This window comes from Halichoerus grypus, chromosome 6, assembly GCF_964656455.1.
Source record: "Halichoerus grypus chromosome 6, mHalGry1.hap1.1, whole genome shotgun sequence".
NCBI lineage: Eukaryota > Metazoa > Chordata > Mammalia > Carnivora > Phocidae > Halichoerus > Halichoerus grypus.
This window is the reverse complement of record NC_135717.1, coordinates 61,652,477-61,660,023: the sequence shown is the minus strand read 5'-3', so window position 1 is coordinate 61,660,023 and position 7,547 is coordinate 61,652,477.

The following is a 7,547-nucleotide window of genomic DNA, read 5'->3' as shown; positions in this document are numbered from 1 at the left end:
CATGCTGTGTGCTTGGGATCCAAGTGGCAGAGATCACTCACCTAGGCCATGCATTTTGTTTAGAGCTGGAAGGTGCAGGCAAGATCATCTGGCCACCTACCTTAAATGGTCCATGGTGAAAATGGGGCCAGTGTAGCTAGTGGTTTATCAATATCACACAACCAATCAGTATGTAGGAATCAGGATCAGAAGTGTGGCTTCCCAAAGCCAGGATAGCACTATTTTTTATAGAGATAAATGGAAGTGTCACCAAGCAGAAGACAAGAAGAGAAGTCAGAAGGATGTTCTTGAGATTTTCTTGATAGAGATACACACACACACACACACACACACACACACACACACACACAGAGCCCTCTCTCAGTGCCAAAAATTCCTAATTCTTACACTTTTCACTTGAAAGGTACTATACAATATATCATCTGGAAGGTACATTTAGCACCAAGCATCTGCCATCCTCCAATCTGTACCTGCAGAACTTGGATGCTCTGTTTAGTGTGTGCTTTACTCTAAATGCAGCGTTTTGTATCCTTTTCTGAGATTGCTCCTGCCATTCCCCCTTCCTCTCTTTTGAATTTTGATAGAGGAGCCTTCCAATAAAGTTATGCCTCTTTTTTAGCTTTTGATGCACAATATCAATTCAGAAATGGTGGCAAAACCAATAAACCATACAACAGCATTTGAAGCTTTTTTTTTTTTTATTCTTCCCTAGCCCAATAGTGTAAGCTTCAGCTTTGTTCATTCTTCTTCCACAATGTATAGTGTTTAGCTCACTGATGGGAACCTCCTAGGTAGATCTTCAAAAATTACAATAAATAAAAAAAAGAATGAATCCAGGATTTATAGATAAAGATATAGATCTATACACACACATATATGCTGGATCAGAAAATATAGTTAGATTGCATTTTTAAATTTTTTATTCATCTAATTTTATTAAAAATTTTGTTTAGAGCTTTTGCATCCATGTTCATGAGGGCTAGTGGTCTGTAGTGTTCTTTTCTTCTAATGTCTGACTGGTTTCATATTTGATTCAGATCCAGGCAGGTTAATTAGCTTGTCCATGGTCACACTGCTAGTTGGTTGAAGAGTTTGTAGAGTCCCCCTAAGGTTTCGATTTTAGAAACTGTCAAGAAATAGCAGAAGTGTATCCCACTCATCTTCGTCCCTCCTAATCCCAATAAATAAAGTTATTCTCCAGAAATAAATTTAACCTTGTGACATTGTGAAAAAACATGGAGTCTGGCCTAAGACCCAATTCCGGGTATCTTACATTTTAAGATGCATGACCTTGGCCAAATATTCAGTTTCTTTATCTCTAAACTGGGGTTATTGCCCACCACCATTTGTCTAAGTCCAACTTAACCATGAAGACCATGTGCTGATCTCTCATTAGCAAATGGTCTTAGTCTAAAGAAAACCCTTGTTTATGTTTTACCACGAATGCTGAGTGGTAGAGACTATAAGCTGCTTGGTCAATATCCATTCTCCCATCTTTATTTATAGACAGATTTTTTATTTTATTGAGGGTAGCAGTGTGCCTAGCTAAAAATGTTTCACCCACCAGCTCCCTTGTTGCTAGTGGTGGTCATTTGACACAGTTCTGGACAATGACAAAAACAGACATCACCTAGAGGCTTCCAGGAAAACCAGTTTAGGAAGATCTGACTTGGTTAGTACTGGCCTATTGGTCTTCCTTCACCCTGGAAATTAGTCATGATGGCTAGAGCATTAGCAATCTTCTGATATACGTGATCATGAGCCCCACACCCTGATATCAAAGTGAAAGTCAGGAAGTTGGCCTGGGTCCCTGATGACACTGTGTAACCAATGTAATGGATTGCCTACCTTCAGATTTCTCATTACATGGACAAGTCCATATTTTCTTTAAACCACTGTTATTTGGGATTTTCTATTGTTTGAAACTGATACTCTATATCTAATGTTTGGAATTTGATTGTGAGAATCTCTTAGAAAGGCAAGATTCTGTAACTTTACCTCTTTGTGTACCTAACATACTTCCCCGCAGACTGTAGTACATAAGAAACTATTGTTCACAATAAAATCCTTAAAAAGATAAGAGTGACCCAGAAAATGGGAGATCAGTTCAAAAGCCAGTTTGCTTTTCCCTACCAAAAAAAAAAATGAGAATAAGCTGTGTGCTTTTGCTCTCCACTGAAGAAACCATATGCCTAAATTTCCGTATCAATGCCCATATTTTCTATGGCAATCTAGAAAAGTCCTAGAAATGAACCAACTGGGATATACCTAACTAACATCTGTAAACATTTTATTTTTTTTAAGATTTATTCTTTTGAGAAAGAGAGAGAGAGAGTGGGGGGGGAGGGGCAGAGGGAAAAGATCTCAAGCAGACTCCCCACTGTGCTTGGAGCCCAATGGTGGCCTGTCATGGGCCTGTCATAGGCCCGTCCCAGGGCTCGATCCCATTACCCCGAGATCATGACCTGACCTGAAATCAAGAGTCGGACGCTCAACCAACTGAGCCACCCGGGCACCCACATCTGTAAACGTTTTAAAGCATTAAAAGAAGCAAATGAAGACTTGAATAAATGGTGTGATAGAAAAAGTGCCAGATGAAATAGGTCTTATTTTCAGCTATTCCCTAACCAGATATAGGTTTGGGGACCTTGGTTTGATCATCTGTAAAATGGGATAAGTGCAGAGCAGGATGGCCTAGAACTAGAAATTGAATGATATCTGAACTCTCTTAAGCCTGTAATCGTATGACTTCTGGTGAAAAATGGGAAGTTACACTTTCCCGCTGACCAGAGAGCTGAAATGGTGAAGATTAAAATAATATTCAAGTTAACTTATAGAGTTAGGCAATATCATTTATAATTCCAGTGGGTTACTTTGTCAAAATTGACAAAATAACTCAAATGAGTGTGGAAAAAAAGAATACTTTTATAATAAAAGTAATCCTGGCTACACCATATACTAAAGTTCCTTGTTGGGAAACAGTATTTATCAAAAATGGGCTAACCAAAAATTAGGCCTGGGAGGCAAATAGAGATTCCCCAAATCAATATATATTTAATCTGTTATAAACAATGGGAGATAAAATCCTTCAATGTGTGTCCTGGGGGAAGGTTACTGTCAAGACAGGAAAATAAGCTTAGAGTCTAAGGCTTAGAATGATAACTTACTTCAACCAAAAGTAGTAATTTTTGAGTTAAATTTAGTGTCATATATGTGTGTGTACATATATACCTATGAAATAAAACAAGGCTACACATATCCAACTGGAAAGGAAAAGGATTTTCGGGCAACGGAAGCAGCTAAAGGAATTACCAATGAACCAATGCAGAGATGGACAGGTTCAGTGCAGGAAGGTTAAAATGCGTACATGCTGACCACAAAATACAGAACAAAAAAAATGATTAGTCCCTGTATTAGTCAGGGTTGTCCAGAGACACAGAACCAATGAGAGATGTATATAATATAGAGAAATTTATTGTAAGGGGTTGGCACACATGATTATGGAGATTGAGAAGTCTACAAGCTGGAGACCCAGGAAGCTGGGTTGTAGTTCAAGTCCTGAGAGATGGAGTGTTCAGAAGCAGGAGTGCTGAGGTCAGTAGGAGACCGATGACCCAGTTCAAGAGTCAGGCAGAGAGCAATTCAACCTTCCTCTGCCTTCAGTGATTGGATGCTGGTCCACGCTGGGGAGGGCCACTGGCTTCACTCAGTCCACCAATTCAAACATGAATCTCTTCTAGAATCGCCCGCACAGACACACCCAGAAATAATGTTTAACTAGTTATCTGGGTATCCCGTGGCCCAGTCAAATTGACACATAAAATGAACCATCACAGTCCCAAATTGGAAAAGTAAAAAAGGAAAACAACAGGGGAGCATTGTAATAACCTATAAACATTTACTATTATAATATAAGGGAAGTTAATATCATCTATATGGGCAAACTCAGATCTGACTGGACAGATGGTAAAAGGGTATAAACAGATGGTTTGCACAAGGGAAAATACAAATAGTGAACAAACGCTGGGAAAAATGTTTAACTTCCCTAATAATTAAAGAATTGCAAATTAAAATAGCCCAATATACTGTTTTATATGTATTAAATTATTAATAACAATTTTTTAAACCAGAGTTAATAGTGCTTTGGGGACACAAGTATACTCATACATTAATTGTAGAAATGGTAGCATCATTTTTCTGGAAAGAAATCTGACAACATGTACCAAAGTTCATGTATCACTGAACTCATCCTATCCTTTGATTTGGCAAATCTGCTTTGGAGAGCAAATCCTAAGGAAAGAACTCAATAAGGGGAAATACCCAATTTTTGCAAAGATGTTTACAGCTGTGCCTTTCATAATGGTGGAAGAATCTAAAATCGTTAACAGCTGGGAAGTGGTTAAGTAAATCTTGACATAGTAACACAGTGAAACATTATAGAGCCATTAAAATATCCAATATGAAGATTATTTGGATTTATGGAATGATCTATATGAAATAATGTCAAGGCGAAAGGCAGAAACCAAAATAGGTAATACCCAAGAATAATAACCCGTAAACGTGGGCAGGGTGAAACCAATCTGTTCTGAAGCATAAAATTTTGGAGAAAATATTTTTTGGTGAAAAGACACATTTTTTGTACTTTCAAAAGATTTCCTTTTTAATTTCACAAATGCTCATGTTCCTTTTGGGTAAAATAGAAAATAGAAGTATGCAAAAAAAAAAATTCTTGAGCACTGCCTCAGAAATCTTTAACTGATCATATTTTGGTATATATTCTTTCAATCTTTTTCATATGTACTACGGTTGATATGTTTTAAATACTTCCCCTTCTCCTTGGCCTATACTCTGATTTTTCTTTAAAGAACAAACTCCTCCCCCACCCGGGTAACTGCACCCCCAACCCCCATTCTCAGTTATGTGATTTGAATAGGATGGATCTAGAGCAAGTTTTCTCAACCTCAGAACTTTAGACATTTGGGGACAAATAATCCTTTGATGTGTGTTGGAGGGAGGGAGGGAAACAGTTGTACAATGAATGCATTGTAGCGTATTTAGCAGCATTCCTGGGCTCTACCCATTAGACACCAGGAGCATCCTCTTCCAGTTGTGACATTATCAAATATCCCTTGGGGGCAAATTCACCCTCGGTTGGGCACCATTCATGGGATGCAAATAACTACATCTTAAAACACTTTGAACTATTGTTTAGGGTGTTTTTAAGCCCCACATAAGAGGTATCATACTGTTGGTATGCTTTTATAACTTGATTTTATCATTCAGTATTTTATATATAGATAGATACAGATTTAGCTCATTCATTTAACTGCTGTATGGAATATGTTGTAGCGATGAGCCAGAAGATATGCATTATTCTACTTAGAGACAGTGGGATGTTTTCATTCTTCAGCTCTTGCAAACCATGCTACCATGCTATGAATGCATAACTGTGTACAAACCTTGTTCATGCCGATTTCTCTAGAGTAGACTTCTAGAAGTGGACTTGCTGGATCAAACAATCAAACAAATATCTTCAGCTTTCCCAGGCCTTTCCTATCGCTCTTCAAAGTGGTGCTACCAACAACATGTACGAGTCCCTGTTTCCTCACATCTTCATCAGTATTTCAGGTTATGGGATTTACTAATTTTTACCAATATGATGAGTACAAAACGGGTTTCATTGGTCTTTAATTTTCATTTCCCTGAATGTTAATGGGGTTGAGAATCTTTTCAGACATTTACTACCCACTAAGGTTTTCCGTCTGTGAATTGTGTGCATTCTTGTCTCTTTTTCTTTTCGATTGTTTCTCTTTATTTTACAGCTTGTTAGAATTTTTGTTATTGTGCATACCAATTTTGTGGTGATTATATTGTTTCAATTGTTTTCTCCTATGATGTGAATTGGATTTTTACTTTGCGCATTATCTCTTTCGTATGGAAGTTTTAACTTTTAAGTAGTCAAGTCTATCTACCTTTACCTTTAGAGTTTTTTTATGCTCTTTTATTGTATTTATTTGCATATGTGTATGGGTCTGATATTCCACAAACAGTACACACTGTTGTCATCATACTGTATGTATCCTTCTCCAACTTGCTTTTCTTAATATTTTGTTTTAAAATTTTACCCGTATGGATTTAAAAAAGAAATCTCTTGTTTATTTTAATGGATCTTATGTAATAATGACATTCTTTTATGTTACCTTCTAAAGCTCCTAGTTTTATTTTTCACATTTTACGTTTCTAGTCCACTTGAAATTAATTTTTGTGTGAAATTAATTTTTGTGTATAGTATGAGGTAAGGGCCTACGTTTGTCTTTTCCTACATGGAGAGCCAATTGTCAGAACTATTTATAACTGTTCATTTACTAAACCATTTATCAAAGAGTCTATTCTGTTCCATTGGCCTATGGTGTTTATCCCTGTACCAATACCACACCTTTTCAATGCTATAATTTTATATTAAGCTTTAATATTTAGCAAATATAAATCTCCCTTCTTCAAAAATGTATTGGCTATTCTTGGCTTTTCTTTCATCCAAGTAAAATATAGAAGCGCCTTCCATATATTTAGTTGCATGAAAATAACTCTATTGGACTGTTGGTTGGAATTGCATTGAATTTGTAAACTAAGGGGTAGACAGTTGCTATTTTTGATAATATTGGTAAAAGTAATGTAGGTCTTCATTTATTTTGGTTTTCTTTTGCATTTTTCCATAAGTTCTATGTTATTATCAATAGAAGGGTTGCCCATATTTGGTTACATTTATTTATAGAAACTAACTTTTGTTGCTATTGTGTGTGTTTAATTACATATTCTAATTTCTAATTATTTATTGTGTATTTGAACGCAATTTGGGCATATTGATATTTTATCCAGTAATCTTTCCAAACTGTCTTCTTATATTCAATAGTTTGTCTTGAGGAGTTTCTTGAATTTTCTATGAAAACAATCTTATTGTTACATCATCTTTCTTTCTTTCTAGTCCCTATATCTTTAATTTCTTATTGTGCTGGCTTGGACCTGCAGTAAATGTTGAACAGATATAGGGATAGCAGGCACTTTGTTTTGTTCGGACTCTAACAGAAATGCTTATAACATTTCTCCAATATACATTATGTTTGTTGTAGATTTCTGGTAATCTTTACTGGGATGGAGATGTTCCTTTCTATTCCTAGTATACTGAGTTTTTGTCATGAATGAGTGTTGACTTTTATTTGTTGGCTTTCTTGTATCTAATGAGATGATCATATGGCCTTTCTTTTTTACTGTGTGAATGTCGTATATTGCCTTAATAGATTTTCTACTCATGGTAAACCATCATTGAAATCTTGAGATCAACCCAACTTGGTCATGATGTATTTTTTTACACATTCTCAGATAGTTTGCCAATATTTTATTTAGGATTTTCACATTTATATTCAAAACTGAGTTTACTTTGTTATCTTCCTTTCTCATGGTGCCATTGTCTGGTTTTAATATCAAACTTATGCTAGTCTCACCAAATGAGTCTAGAAGTTCTTATGTCTATTGTTCAAAATCAATCGATG